The following is a 16,683-nucleotide window of genomic DNA, read 5'->3' on the forward strand; positions in this document are numbered from 1 at the left end:
AGAGGGATGTTGTGGCGATAACACAAACACACCACAAGCTGCAGAGTGACAGTGAGAAATATGGCAGGGAATTAAGTCAAGATTGAAGTGTTAAGAGGGTCATGTCTACATGGGAGCCAACTTTCATCAAAGCTGATGAGCGGGGCTTAAAGAAAGGAAAAAAATTCTCTGCCTGAAAACGCTTAAATGTGTTTGGGGGTTAGGAGGAAGAATAGAAGGACGGAAGGGTTTTACAAAATGTGGAAATTAATTAACTGAAAATGAACATGTTACTCCCCCAACTGCTATAAACAAACAAAAAGAAAGAAAGAAATAAAGGAAAGAAATTAGAGATACAGTGGTAGCATATGGACCTACACTATCATTCACAAGTTCGGGGTCACTAAGAAATGTCCTTATTTATTAAAGTAAAACAGACTTTTCAGTGAAGACAACATTAATCATAAATACAGTCTACACAGTGTTAATGTTGAAAGGCTAATTGAAGATTAGAAAATCCTTGTGCAATTATGTTAGCGCGTGAAAAAAAGTGTAATTTTTCATGGAAAACATAAAACTGTCTTTTGAACGGTCGTGTATACAGAAGTGAAAAAGGTGATCCAATATCAAAATAAAATCACGTATGGAGTTCTTATTTTTTGCTTTATCATAACACATAACTGAAGCCTTTTGGTACATTTTCAAAACAGAGTATGAGACAACACTGTGTTAAATTATGGTTTAATTATTTAACCTCAATGTTAAACCGATTTCAGTAATTTCATTCATTAGCTTCTTTAAAAGTTTCTCTAATTAAACTAATTCTTAGATCAAATTTAGCAGCTTCTGCTTAAAGAGAAGTAAAGAAGCAGTCCTATCCTGCTAAACACATCCAAGATACAGCCGTAGTCAGAACTCTCTGAGGCCCTCAGCAAAATTAGACTAAGGTCCTTTCTGTCTGATCCATGAGCCATGCAAACCACAGACCACAGTCATATCGGACACTGTCGTGATCCCATTACAATCCTCCCTCCTTTAAAACATCTAACAGTCTGATAATAAGTAGATAATAGTTTTAATTTTATTTTATCAGCTGCATCAGGTGCATCCATATTGCTCAGTAAGCATGGAATTTTGTAATGCATTTTGAGTACTAACAAGGTACAAAGGAGCTAACGTAGACAATTTATGCCTAGCAAATCTATGAGGCGAGTCATCATATTGTCTGACTGGTGCCCATAGAGGTCCCTGCTGGAAACATTTATTTCTGTGCATGTATATGAATGCTGTTCACCATGAGAGCATGCATTCATATGCAGTTATATTCAGCCTGACATGACAGCTAGTGGTGTTCTATGAATCCTCGATTTTGTAAAATGAGAGCTCCTTGTCCTGTTTTGCAACAACTCGCCATACATGTACTACTGTGTAGCCACTAAAAAGATACATTCCGCGGCACATAGTAGCCACAGTGTAAGCGTTGGAGCAAAACTCAATGTGCGGCAGATGTTTTCATGTACTATTAGTTTTAGGAACACATTTGATAGTCTACTTCTACACATCTGGTTGTGTAGACGCTGTACATCATATGCTGTTGGAGAGAGTCAGGTCTCAGAATTGGAGCTAGCTAAAATGTGGGGAAGAATTGTCAGTGAGGGAGGTGAGGAGTTACATGAGCCAAATGAAGTGCAGCTCACAGACAAGCTCTCATGTCTGTGGTTGGGATTTATCAACAAAAGCTCTTTGGTTAAGATTAGTAGAAGAACATGAATACGGAGTGTTGATGATCAGGTTGTGATTCTGTCACTGTTACAGCTGTCTAAGGTTACACACATACCATAACACAAGTTTGATTAAGTTGTATAGTTGCTATTGCTGAAACACAAGGGTCTGCTAGGGTATGAGAACTTCTTTAGTCGTTCTTTGGTTGGTTGGTTTAATGAGCAGGGAGTCGGTGGGCGCTGCTGAGTTGTGAAGGAGTAGAAGTGTTAAAATAACATTATGTCAAAGTTAGTGTAACCAAGGTGTGCACTGAAACACAAAGTCTGTTGTTTGTTATTTTGCTTTTTTTTTTTTATTCTAAATTCTGTTATGATTTTCTCACCCTGTGTTATCCTGAGCAGATGGTACACTCGGATCTGGTTAGGCTAAAAAGGGAATAGGGTCTGGAGGTAGTGGGAAAGCAGACAGTATCTTGTTCTCAGGCTGAGGCCTTTAGCTCTTAAATTTTCTGCTTCTCCTTTTCAGTATTCAAAAGTTTTTCTTATGTCTTTTTTTGCATGGACTCCTGTCCACTGAGCTGCTTTGTTTGATATGCCCATTAGGTTTTCCAGCTATCTATCAACATGCACATCTTTACTATAGAGTTGCAGCACTGCAAAGCTGGACCACATTTATGCTTTAAAGTGACAACTGACAGAGCATGCATTGACAAATGGTACAGTAACATGTCAGTATCAATATTTATTTGACAGAAAATTATTTTTGACTCAGAAGTCCTTTATCAAAACGAGCTATTGAAAACTTTGAAAATTTGACCTATTCTGACACTTTACAACAGAAACAATTCACTTAAAATACAATACAAGCTTGATGACTACTGAAAGCTTTAAATGGTTTCCACCACGTAGACAACTGTCAGTAGCTTTGATGTTCTACACTGCATAACATGTTCATTGTATAACAGAGCAAGATATCCATGAATCACACATCAAAATTCAGGCACAGCAATGATCGGCTGCTATATTTAATCCTAATTCACATGACTGTCAGTCTGTGAAAACATTGTGCCCTCTGGACAGCAGTGATGGTTGTAGTCTGTCAAAAGTACACATTTCTCCTGTCTCCTTGAACAACCGGTTCACAGAATTTTCAGTTTATGCTGCCTGAGCAGATGCAACCAGATTTGTACACATTTTCTGTCAGATTTTTTCCCCTTAAGGACTTATTTTAGTATGGTATTTATGAAGATGCACAAATGTCCTGAAGCTTGACAACAAAATGGCCAAGACTATAAAATCCTATCAGCAGGCAATCAGACTGCAGGAAGCATATTCTAAGAGTAGTAGCTCAGAGACTTGGCTCACAGACTAAATGTCCATTCTGCTCTGTTACCATAGAGAACCTATTCAAAATTTGTCACTTTGACCTGGAGTTGAATTGAAATCACCAGTGGTACACGCAGTAATTCTGAAAACACTTTATGCATCACCACTGCCATTTTAGATCTCCGAGTGATTGCCATATTCGGTCACCCCTTTTAAAGTCATTTTCATTCACATTGCTGCTTTCTCAGGGAATGGAAAGATTTTTTTTGAGAGAAACCATACTGTTGTAGGTCATTGTAAAAACGCTTGGTTTCCAATGATTCAGAGGTAATTGTATTCTATTTTAACTCATAAAACTCCCAGACACTAGCAGTGTTTCGTGCACATTATGGACACACACCTCAGCATTCTGCCTTTTGCTGTCCTTTCCAATCTCCTCCCTTTCTTTCTCTTCATCTATTGGTGCTTGGCTCTGCTAACTGCATATCAGGTCCGGGCACAGGCTAATCGTGCGTCCCACAGGCTCGGTAAGACTCCAGCAATCTGAAGGCAGCACATTACCCCAGACATGCTTTAGTGTGGCACAGCAGCCTGAATGCCATGTCCGCAGAGAGAGAGAGAGAGAGAGAGAGAGCGAAACCACTGGCGTTTGGCCCATCAGTTGCTTTCAGCAGGTTTTTGGCCCTGTGAAATCATTTTGCACCACTAATGATGTCCTTTTGCAAGCCACAATCCATTCCAGATCTTCTGGATCGCCCATAGGCAGCGCGTACGTGTAGAGGTCACGATAAACCTGCTTCATAAAGAATGTGTGTATAATTTCCGCTTGGAGCTGCGGCAGAGATTCCAGCAAGACACTTTTAGGTAAAGCTTTCAATTCAGACATGACTTTGCACTAAAAACACAAACGTGTAGAAGCAGGACTGCATTAAAGTTTGATGAACTAGGTAATGAAATATGAAAGCACTGATAAAGTGGATGTTAATAGGTTGCCTATGGGTGGACTAAGCCTGTAAGTGAGGTGAACCTTCCTCCTGCAGAAACAGCTATTAAAAACACAAGCGTGTGCATGAGTGTGTAAAACACGAAGGCTGCTTTTAATGAAGCTAAAGTGAAGCTAGTAATTGCCAGAACGCAACACATGGATTAGTAAAACATTTACACAATAATGGACAGTCATTCTCCACTTACCTATTAAAGTGTTTCTAATTAATTAAGGAGTTTTATATTCAATAAAGTGCTCCAAATTAACATTGCACTGCTAAACAAAGATGCTAAAGCCGCAGATGCAGAACCACTCGATTCCAGTAGTATACTCACTACTAAAATTTCATTAGACACATTCACTATAGGCTTAAAATGAAGTGGGTCCTTCTGTTCATCTAGAGAGATTCAGGCTTGAATCACAACGTATGGACAGGCGGGAACTGTCCATGGTACTTAACCTTAGATGCACGAGTGATTGCACCCTACACTATTCCATAGGTTGGTCCAAAATAACCCTGTAAGAATCATTTTTTGTCGTTTTGGTTAAGAATAATTGTTTATATTCTTGTTTGTATTATATTTTTGTGCACACAAGAATGATTTCATGTTTGAACTCTGTTTATTTTTCATTTTCTAAAAGATTTTGAACATTTTGATAATTGAGAAAGAATATTAACCAGAACAGCAAAAGAAGAATGTTAACATCCATTTTGTTGAAATTTTTCCACTCATTTCTTCCAACTGTTGCTGCTCTCCATCCCTCTAAGTTTGTGCATCACCTCTTGTACCGTATTATCAGTGATAAAGAGCTTGGGGTAGCCATACAAATATTACAATTTCTTTAAAAGCATAAAAGGTAAGTTAAAAATTTAAATGGAACGATATCAAAAACATGTTTTTTGACAAATAGCTGAAATAATGAAATGATAAAAACTTTTCATTGCAAAGATATTGCAAGAAACAATGTCACTGGGTCATTTTTGATCCACTGATGTATCTGAGGGTTAAGAATGTATCCGTCTTATTTTTGCTACTACTTAAATTATTATTATTTTTTTTTAAAAAAAAGGTCAACAGGAACTCAATCAACAACAAATCTGATTAGCTGTACAGCTCTTTAATCAAGTTATGCATTTACTGGTTTACTGGTTCCAGGTACCTAAAAAGGAAAAACGTAAAAAATAAAATGCAATCGTAATACAGTTGATTTCAAAATAAAGGCACAGTTTGGTGTTATGTTCTAACCCACTTTGAGTGCAGAGATTGTGAGAGATGAATAACATGTTTGTGTTGCTCTTTTGAGAGTGACAAGAGAAAGGCGGAACTTAAAAAGAGGCTGAAAGTGCTAATGAGCCTTATTTTAACAACACAGCGCCGTCATGAATATTTAACAGCTAACAATATAAAGTCTGATGAATTCACCCTTCTGAGTGAAAAATGGTCTCTGTGAAGCTGCTGCTACCCAGACATACAATACCACTGTCGAAAAGTGCTGTTTGCTTTTAAATAAAATTTCTAATTTCAATTCAATTTTATTTATATAGCGCCAAATACAGTCAAATTGTCTCATGATGCCTTACAGAACCCATATGTCTGACCCCCAGAGCAAGCCCCAAGGCGAGATTTGTTACTAAGCAAGGAGGATATTGAATTCAGCCTATTTTTTTTTTAAAAAGCATAAAGAACAAATAATACGACCGCACAAACGCCAGCATCCTTGAAAACACAAGTGCTTAACAACAGCTTTTACTGTGAAGGATACTCATGCCTTAAAACCCGTGTTCTGCTCTAGATAAGGTAACCATCGCCACAGTCACCAATTTCATTTTTTTCATGATTGCAAATGGCACCTCATTATTCATGAACACTGATGGGATACTCAAACTTTCTCCACACGTCTGAAGAGGACAAGTTTCAAGGTAGTCGGAAAGATTCTGCAAGGTGCTAAGTCCCATGGACTCACTTTGTTGCTAGGCAACAGCAAGGGCACCAGTCCTCTTTCAGGAAAACAAATTCACTGTCCAAAATAAATAAAGATAGAGGGAACACGCCATGAACCTCTTGAGCGGGGTTAAGTCTCTGGGAATAACACTTGAAAAACATCAAGTACTGTGGCTGCAGAGGCCAAACAGTTGTTTATGTTTGGTAATTAGACTGTAGCTGTACAGACACAAACAGCATATCTACAATCTCCAAACAGGATTACTGGTTTACTTTTGAATAAGATAATTTGAGTCCTAATTATGCCTGAATATGATAAGACTTTTAAATTATATTGAAGAAAAATGTCATTTTCTGTTTTGCTACTTCACATTGTTAGGCTCTGCAGACACTCCAAAGACTGAAAATATATGGAAGTGCTGTTGGTGGCTTTGTTGTTCGTTTTCATAAAGAAAATGCGAACAAACACCCTCGGAACAGATCAAAAGGCTACGAGGCTACTAACAACAGTAACTAGGACTCCTTATCAAAGAGGCCTGGCTTTATCTCATTAAAGCAGGCGAGAAAGTAGGGGGGAAAAAAGCTCCAGTTCCAAAGGGAAATGAAACAGTTTTGCCTGTATTTGCTTTGTTATTTAGCTAGAACAGCTCAAATTAATTACTCTCATCTTCTTCACTCTATTCATTATTCTAGCTGTAAACACATTAGTCAAATGAAATGTCTCTGTGCACACCTGGCTTTCTTATCTTTCATGCTGTTGACGACGGGGTGGTTCAGCATTTCCAAGGTGCTGCAAGCAGAGTATTAAAAAAACCCAGCGCCATTTATGGGATACGGTACCTGCCGCCTATTCTACCGATAGCTGCCTCCCAGGAAGCCTAAATGTATGAGATTTGTCAGTGTCAATTTCCCAGTTAATCTCTCTGGTCCACCTCGCTGCTGCCTCTGCCGCCCATTCATTCTGCTGCTCTGTGTCTACCTGCTCACACTATCCCACGTAGGACACGAAGGTGGCGGGAAGTCCAGGAATAAGAAACTAATCTGTGGTAGCCGATGCTGCAGTGTGTCCCTGCATGTGAAACTAGCAGAGCTGATACACATCCAAGAAAAACGGCCAGGTTGGAATTTACAGATGCAGAGTGAGCTTCGGTTCACTACAAATCCTGACGATAAAACTGAATGTGACATGTCAGGCCATAACAATGGAATTTATAATTTACTCCTGTCTATCCACCTGGTGCAGAGATACTGCCACTGAGCAGAGAATATTGTGTGCTCTGAAAAACAAAGCGTCTCCTTTGTACAGTTACACTCAGTTACAGATTTGTGAAATCACCTGTTTGTTTATTTGTGTTTGTTTTAAATGTCAGAAATTGCATTATTAGAAATTAAAAAGTGGAATTTATAAATATCTGATATAAATATATATATATATATATATATATATATATATATATATAAAATACAGGAAAAGCACTTGGCTGAAATCTTGAAAAAATCTTGAAAAGATTTGTGGCAGAAATCACAGCAAGATAAAATGTGGTCATTTAATATGGATGTACCCACAAACAAAATGACTTCACACTGAGCACAGGCATGTGTTATAAATCTGCGGGGGTGTTTCCGAATCCCATCAATTCCCCCCCTCCTGCTACATAGTTAGGTGACGCGATTCGGTATCCGTACATAACATACACATGCATAACACGCGCCTGGGCTCAGCACAAGGTCATTTTTTCTGAAAGATTTCATCCGTCAAAAATGATACAATTGAGCAGCCTTGACAGAGAACTGTGCTTTCTGAGTGCTTTTCTGATTAATCCTTCGCTCTGTAGCTGCTACTTTTTCCAGTGTTGCACTTTTCTTTGGTATTTGAGGCAAAATATTTTTCAAGTAAAAATAACAGATAAAGACATTTGTTTATTTCTGTTTATTTCGGTGAGCTTTTTCCAAACTCTCTGAGCTCTTTGTGAGCTGCAGTTAACCAGAAACAGTCACAGTCAACAATTGGAAGTGAGACACAAAGGAGGGATAAACTGCTAATCAATACAGAAAGAAAGGCTTTTTGTTAAAAAAAAATATTACTCTGGCTTCTGAATAGCTAACGTTGTCCTTTTAAGAGTGTCAAAACCAACATTACTCAAGAACAGGGGAAGTATTTATTTCGGCACCAGACTAGAATTTGGCAGGCAGCGAGGTGTAATTTGCCTTAAGTTCTGCAGTGAGTAAAATGCAAATTTCGGCTACATTAAGAAAGCCCGTGTTCTCAGCTCATTACTGTTAGACACTGGCACACTGGGAAGCTTCCTGGCCAATAACATTACAGCACCAATTAATTAAAATAATTCGGCTTTGACTCATATTAGTTTAAAATATCCGACAAAGAGATTGAAACTGTACCAATGCAAAAAACTAACGTTGGAACACCGATATCTATAATTCTGGTTATTTTCAGCTTGTTAAGGTTATTGCAATTTTTGTGTAGATCCCTTACTTTTGGGCTTGTATTTTGTCCTGCTAGTAAAACTGACTACTCTGTAGATTACATCATGAGAAAATGCTACAAAAAAGATTAAGCACTTTATCGTCATTTCCGCCTTTTTTCCTGTGTTATCTTCTTTTTAATTAAGAAATTCAACTTATGGTTGAAAAGTACAAATCAGATACAAGTAGGTTTTACTGATCTGGCTTTAAAGTGAGGGTCTGAACTGAAAGGTATTAGAATTCTGTTTTAAGGGGAAACAACCATTTATTAAAAAAAATTACCTTTACTATATATTTTTATTTTTGACTACACTGCATAAGTAACTTGCATGTAACCTGTTGGGTGTTGGGTGTAGAAAGCTGCCTAATACAGTCCCTTTCAAAAGTTTGGGGTCACTTAGAAATGTACTTTTTTTAAATCTGTTTTTTTTTCAATTAAGATAACATTAAATCAATTTGAAATACAATCTAGACATTGTTAATGTAGTAAATGACTACATTAGCTGGAAACATTTGACTTTTAATGGAATATCTACAAAGGAGTACAGAGGAACATTTCCAGCAACCATCACTCCTGTGTTCTAATGCTACACTGTGTTAGCTAATGGTGTTGAAGGCTAATTGATGATCAGAAAACCCTTTTGCAATTATATTAGTACATGAATAAAAGTGTGACTTTTCATGGATAACATGAAATTGCCTGGGTGCCCTCAAACCTTTGAACATTAGTGTATCTCTATAAAATAACCAAACTTGGCATTCATGGCAAATGCCCCTTTTAAAAGACAATACATGTGAGATACATTCATGTTAAAGAGAGCCAGCAGCCTAAATATTAATAAACTGCTCATTTTTAGGCTGAAAATATGAAAGAAACCAAGAAACAAAAAACTTAAAAGTAAAAATTTTAAAACTTAAAATTTTATATTTTTAGAAACGGTATTCGCTTTGTTGCCATTTGGGAGTTAAATGAGAAATTTGATTACAATGATGTTTGTATATAAAATCTAGAGCTCTCAGCCAGCATCCTAAGAGATGACTGAGACTAGAAATAGGGGTGATCAACTAGCCTTGCTCTGGTCAACCTCTTTAAGTCCTATAGTCACAGAAAGATTGCCAAGCAACCATCAGAGACACCAGACCTGACCACGGAAGTCCCCCCTGTAAATCCATGATGCTGCTTCAATTTTGTACAGCTTAAATAAATGATATACAGCATATAAAATGTCAAAGATTGTATAGTTCAGAAACTTTGGACCGAACCAGACTCATTGTTGTCTCCATGTCTTGTCTTCATGCCAAGTTAAGCTATTGATGACATGAAGATAGATTGACATGAAGATTCAAGACATGACTTTGATATTAGTCTTCTCATGTCATTTCAGTAATGAAAGTAAATAAGGTTTCTTCCCAACATTATTCGCTGTGCTTCAAAAAATCCTCTTTGTGGTGCCATTGAGCAACTGCAAAGTGACTGCCAACAGAATTAAGCTGCATTTGTGCTGGACCATTGACAAGACGGGGCTGAGAGAGAGATGGACTTTATATGTGTGTTCTATCATTCTCGTCTTGACATTTATGACGTATCTGGCTTTGTTCCATTCTGATCTGTAGGAAATTGCATTTCATATGGCCTGGCTTGCTGTAGTATATCAGCCACAAAGCACAGAGAGGGCACTAAGTCAAAAATTCTGACGGAGGGCACATAAATCTCTATTTTTTTAAGAATGACTTTGGTCCATTAAAACATCTTAATGTGCTCAGTAAGGGTGCTTTCACACCTACGCCTTTCGGTCCGCTTAAAGCGGACTGGAGTCCGCAACACCTGCAAGTACGGTTCGTTTGGGCTGGTGTGAAAGCAGACCAGATTTTTTTTGGTTCGGACTAAAGAAGCGGACCGAGACCACCTCCCGAAGGTGGTCTCGGTCCGCTTCTATGTGAACTCCAGTTCGGTTCGCTCCTGGTGAGAACACAAACCTGTCTCCATTCGGACCGGCTTGATGGTGCAGCAGACTTTATGGTCTACGGGAGCTTCCGTAGCAGCCTGCACAGGTTGTGGAGCATCGCCCGCTTTCTCCGATAACGTCTTGCAATGCATCTTCTCCGTGCCAAAAACGACTGTGTAATGTTCTCGTACCGAATGCGAGCTTCATGCTGGAACAACAGCAGTATTTGTGCTTGATGCATAAAGCAATGATACGAATATATGGCAACAAGAACGAACAGGAGAGCATAGTTCATTGTTTACGAATAAACCTCGATCCATGGAATAAACACAGCCTGTTGTTTTCTTCTGGGACTTTTCCCTCTTCACATGCTGTGCCAATCAGCGTTCACCTACGTCATCTAAAACACCTTATTTTGTGAACAGCACCGCCAAACGACTGGGGGGAGATATAACATTCATCATAGTTGGTTCAACTGCGAAAACACTGGTGTGAATGCGAACTGAACCAGTTGAAAATAGCAACATTGTAACAACTTTTGGGTCCAAATGAACCACTCTAATGGACTAACAGGTGTGAAAGCACCCTAAGTCAGATGACAGATAATCCCAGTGTGTGGGTCCAGACTTGTGAAATGTAAACTCAGGCACTACTTCAATGATTCTTATTACTTTTCTGTGGAATCATATTTAGGGTCTGAGAACCAAATGGAGCAAAGCCCTATTGAAACCCATGAGTTTAGTGTTTTTCATTTTTCGTCCATCTTTTGCAGTTTTGAAGACCCAAAAATACTGGGAAACATTTGAAACTTTGCACACACATCAGGACCTTCAAAAAATTGGATATTTTAGGGAAATTGCACAGGTGTGTGCCAAAATGGCTCAATAGCACCACCTGGAATATTTCGAACAGGAACTACGGCCAGTACGTGTCACCTAAAGCTATGAAATTGGTAGGCATATGTAACTTGTCAAAATGTACGAAAATGTAATAGACAATCATACCTAAAACAGAACAGGAAGTCAACCATTTTGTATTATGTGTCATAATATGGACCAATTTTTGTACATTTTCCAAAGCTATAAACTCAAACAGGGTAACCTCCATCAGAGCTCAAATTTGGCATGGGTGATTAAAAATTATCAAAATGTTCCACAAAAGTCTGGTGGCGTGGAAAGAATTTCAGCGTTTCGCCATGAAACAGGAAGTGCGGTGTAATTGGCCTTGACATGCTCCAATCTGCCTCAAACTTTATACATGTGATCAGAGTCTGGCCCTCATCACATTCATAGGCCAAAATACACCCTCGGTTGCAACGCCACCTGTTGGACTTGCTTAAATTCGCTGGCCAGCAAGGATGCGAGGACCTGACCAAGGCTGCTTGCAGCTTTAATTTAATGATTTCTTATTTTTTTTAAATATTGAGTTGTTGTTTGGTAAATTTCACTGAAATTGCAATTAAAAACTAAACACACTGAGTCATTAAATTTATTCTGAGAGCTGTTTTTTTTTTTTTGCAAAATAAAAATCAACGATAGAACACAGTTTATTACATGGACTGTATTTTACATGTATTTTTTTCTGAACACTGAAAAGGGATATTGTTAATGTTGTTACAGTACTGAAATGTCTGACTGATGTTTTCCATTTAAATGTGATTGAAATATGATGGAAATGCATCAATCAGCTGGCATAAAGGTTAAAAACTGTGGAATATGCATAGTCCATCCTGTTTTTCTGGTTCATTCCTTTTCACTTAATGCTGGAATGTCAGAGGTAATGCTTCACAATAAAATCCAGGACCGTGTCAGAGCTTGATTGTCGAACAATGCACTGAAATGAGATTTTGATGGCCATTTTTCTTATCTGCCTGTTCCTATATGGGTTATTAAAGCCCAGTGCAGCGCCTAATATCTGACCTGTCGATCTGATTCCTTCAGTCGAGAATAAATTGTGATTAAAGTAACTTCAATTCATCAGCTACTCATTAGGAAAGCACTGTAATGTCCTCTGAGAGATGCATGGCTGTAATGTGTCCAAAAATACCTAAAATCCTTCAGAAAAGTGACTTCTGGCAGCTCTGTCTTATACTGTAATTCTAAAATCTTACTCTGCACGGCACTTTGATTTATTTCCCGCGAGGCAGCCGGCCATCAATTCTCTGCATATGACATTATTGCTCGTTCAAGACTGTCTGGGGAGAAATTATCATGCCTGATGATGTCTATGAGTTAAACCCATAGAACAGATGCACGCCTGATGTTGAATTCAAAGCACAATGAAACATTTCACTTCAAAGCGCAGCAGGCTCTGTGGAGACAAACTACCGAGCAGAGTTCTGGGAATCTTCTATAATCCAGAGGAATCAATTAAATAAAGACCTTAATTATATATTTTTCAAGCTGTGCTGATGATCATTATATATGACAGTGAAAGCTGCCAGAGTAAGTAAAATCTGGCATCCTGTGGAAAAGAGACTCCATTATTCTGTGAGGAATAAATTCAGATCTTCACTCTTGTCCTACAGAGTTTATACATATAAAATACATATAACCAGAATTAATGCCTTAAAGTGTTTAGCTGGGACACACAAATGTGCTATTCACAGAATGAAAATGATACATTTTCAAGTGCATATGCTGTACCATTATGTTGTTTTTTCCTCATTTACTTTTCAATGTCGAAATGGCCATAAAAAACAGTGCAGCTTGGTGCTGTATATTACCATATAATAGTGCTACTAAACTGCTGTGGGGATCATTTTAATGATGGGTGAAAAAAAGCAGTTTTCTTGTAGAGTCACGTCCAAACTAGTGTAACAATGAGGCCGGACTGAAGTAATAAACCAATCACATGCCTAACAGCTGACCCTGGAGGCTTGATTATGACATTTGTGTAACTCATTATAGCAGCACTGACAGTAAAGCCATAACAACAAAACTTCAGCATAATGACTGTCAGTGGCTCTCGGTAAATTAAATGTGTAAAAAGCCAGAAACAGCAGACACCAACACTCTGGAAACATTTCAGCTGCCTTCCAAGCCATTTTCACGCAGTGTGTAAATTAACGTTTGGCTCGGAAAAGGTCAGTTTTCCTTTTTAACTTCAGTACTGAGCAAATCTACAAATATACAGATGTGTGGACAAAAAATCCTTTCAGGAAATTGTCACCTGTTTCTTGCGGGTGTTACGTATACATGCAAATGACAATTCCATACATAGCTGACACACGGTAAACCTGCCAGGTATTAGCATAATAAAGGGAAAAACATTAACACAGCATGCTTCACACCCATACTTAATTCCGGCTCAAACTAAAATGGGAGAAAATATTATCAATGTTGTCGTAAACACAAGTACAAATCCCTGCTGTTATGGCAGTCATACTGAGAGACTTCTGATGTTTCGCAGTCATTTCCATTCCACAGCCAGCATTTGCATTTGTTTGATTTCCAGCGGCAGTCTGCAATGCCTCTTTGTGCAACAATACAGACACAAATAAATTAAGATCCGTCCTTCCTGGCAGAGATTATTTATCTCCCTACTCAAGCTGTCTGAACTTCGAAAACACAGTTTCAAGTTATTCACTGCTATTCCCATAGTCATCGCCCACTACCTTGACAGTAAAGACTAGAGTCGGCTCCACGCCTGTGCATGTTTTCATGAAACATCGGTCTTACACAACTGCTAATAAAGAATTTGTGTAGCCTACTTTGGTGTGCAGATGCCGGTGAATCATTGTAATGTAATGCATGCCTATAGCTATAAACCCACTGCTAATCCTTCCTGCAGAAAATCAATTTTTTACATTGGCTTCAGCTGCCCTTAGGAAGACATATCACAAAACTAGTCAAACCGGCGATCAGAATCAAACAGACTGGAATCAGACAGAGGAGAGCGTAATTCCTCGTCTACATTCAGTAACAAGTCTCTGCCAGAATGAGAATATGCCATTTCATTCTCATCAGCCTCTTAAAAAGACAAACATTATGTAATTAGGATGATTAAGATGAGCAGAGACTAAAGGCCAGCAGTGTTAACATAGCTGGAGATAATAAAAGGATTAGGGGTGATTCACTTAGAGAAGCTAATGGGGTTTTAAAACAGAAAACAGGAATTCATTAGCAAATGTGATTGACAGCTGAAAATTGCTGAATTTAAAAGCAGAGACAATAGTTCAGCAATTGCGAAATTAGCATAAGAGGTCGGCTTGCCCAGGAGCAAAGGCCGGAGAAGTCACTTTTAGTGCCACGTAGGTGCAAAAAGAGTAAAAAGAGAAAAAAAAATGAGTACCTTTAGGAAAAGAGAGAGCAGATCTGCAGTGAGCAGATGAGCACTGACCCAATCTGACCCACTTCTCCCTGATTTATGGTTTATGGTCCCTCAGCAGACACAGCTTTGTTCTGGGGGTCATAAATCTCCCGCACCTCAGAGCCGATCAGCTGACCCTCCAATCCTGGCAGCCGCCCCCTTCACACAGTCCCGTCCGCCGGCTGCAGCAGAGCTCTCAACACAAAGCAGAAATCACCCGAGCCACAAGCGCAGGCAGTTAATCACCGTGAGCAGACAATAGTATGAAATAGAGCCAAGCAGGCCGGGAAGGCGATTCATCGCTATCGCTAAAGCACTCAAACGGGACAGCCGAGGTTTACCTGTTTGGTAACCTCTGCTCGGGGCACGGGGAGTGTTTCTGTAAAAAGTGAAATGAAGTTCTCACTTTTTGAAATAAGCCAAGAGGTGTGCGAGGAAGGAGGTGCCGGGATGTGAAGACACCTCGCTGGAATAAAAACACAAACATGACACAATGACACAGTTTTGCATTTCTGCCTCTGGCCATGTTTAAAAGGCTAAATGCTGGACTAATTACAAGACACATTAATTAGTGTGATGAGCCGAGTACACGACTGGTGACACTCTCAGAAGTTGGATCATCAAACAGGCAAACATTGCACACTGCAGCCCGGCTCAGCGGGTTAACTGCTGCAGCATGGAAAGCACCATATGTCTGAAATGAGTTATTTTGCCTGGATCAGACGTGGTGACAACTCCACTGTCAGTGGCGAGAGAAGAAATATAAGAAGGAAACATAAAGGAAAGGAGCAGACAATGGAGCACAAAGGGGACAAGAGGGATTTTAATTTGAAAGAAAGGAGAGACACAGTGTGAGGGAGACACGGCAGCTGGAGAGCAGTCAGATATTCCTCCACTAAGACAACAGCCTGGAAATAAACACTATGGAGCAGCATGCAGTGAGAGTACCAACCAAAGCGTGTCGCCTCTCGCAGCCGCACCATCATGAAGAAATCAGCAAACTCACCTGCCTAAAGCATGTAAAGGCATCTCTGTGCTCAGTCCTTTTTACCGTATGTGTATCGTGAGGGAGCTCTGCTGATGCTCTGCGCACGCCACCAGTCTAAATGATCTCCACGACTCACGAGGGAGCAGATAATTGGCTCTCAGAAAAGTAGGATAAACACTCATTGTAATGGGAGTGAGTAGCCTGGCGATAAGGCTTTTTATTGTTATTTTTTTTGTCTTCTCACTCCCGCGCATGGATGCTCTTTCTCCCCCTCTCTCTCTTCCCCCCTCCTCTTCACTCTCTCATTTGCTCGCTGACTCCCCCAAGAGCCCCCCACCCGCCCGCCCACCCCCAAGTCCCACCACACCTTCCGCCTTATCCCCCCAAAGCATCGCTGTCCTCGCCAAGGTGCCACTAACAGCGTCTGTAAAGCCCACTTTCTCATTGGTTATTTCCACCCCTCTCCTCCACTTTCCAGCTTTCCAGTCTTAAAGGCACAACGTGTTCGCGCCACCTCGACCCTGCACCCTCCCTCGTTTCTTTCAGTTCACAAAGTGTATCGTGATGAGAAGTGCTGGGCAAAACTAATTACAGTCCAGGGTCGGAGCAGCGGGACGGACTTCAATAATTCATGGGCTCAATTTAAGGGGTGACAGCAGATGTATACCCAAAAAACAGAGCTTGAATAGACCTTTATCACGGTAGACGTTTTGACTTGTCACAGCAGGGAAAGCACAGGTATATTAATGATGGCTACATTCCTCTAAGGGGAGGTCTCGGTTTTGTGCATTCTGGTTGGCTTTCATGTCATACTGGGACGTTTAATGGCATGAGCCATCATTAATTCCTCCCATTCTTTCCCTACTGTGACAAGTCAAAACGTCTGTCATGGAAAAGATCTATTAGATTTTCCCACAGCCACCCTGCTGACGTTGTGAATGTGTGTGTGGCATGGGGAAAGAGGTGGCCAGAAAAATAGGATCCTAAGTAATCTTTGACA

General features: G+C 39.7%; 1 protein-coding gene across 7 annotated transcripts in view; it reads right to left on the bottom strand.

Moving 5' to 3' along the window:
• Nucleotides 1-16,683, bottom strand: part of mgat4c (mgat4 family member C) — a 128,469-nt gene that overhangs the window by 92,661 nt on the left and 19,125 nt on the right. Inside the window, exon 1 of one of the 7 annotated variants that reach the window (XM_051951967.1) lies at nucleotides 15,702-15,967. The exons of 5 other annotated variants lie outside the window; for them this stretch is intronic. The gene's annotated coding sequence lies outside the window, so the exon portion shown is untranslated. Of the gene's footprint in view, nucleotides 1-15,701; nucleotides 15,968-16,683 lie in introns of those variants that run through there. One more of the 7 variants, XM_051951968.1, reaches the window with a different exon arrangement.

Source organism: Acanthochromis polyacanthus, chromosome 8, assembly GCF_021347895.1.
Source record: "Acanthochromis polyacanthus isolate Apoly-LR-REF ecotype Palm Island chromosome 8, KAUST_Apoly_ChrSc, whole genome shotgun sequence".
Classification (NCBI taxonomy): Eukaryota; Metazoa; Chordata; class Actinopteri; family Pomacentridae; genus Acanthochromis; species Acanthochromis polyacanthus.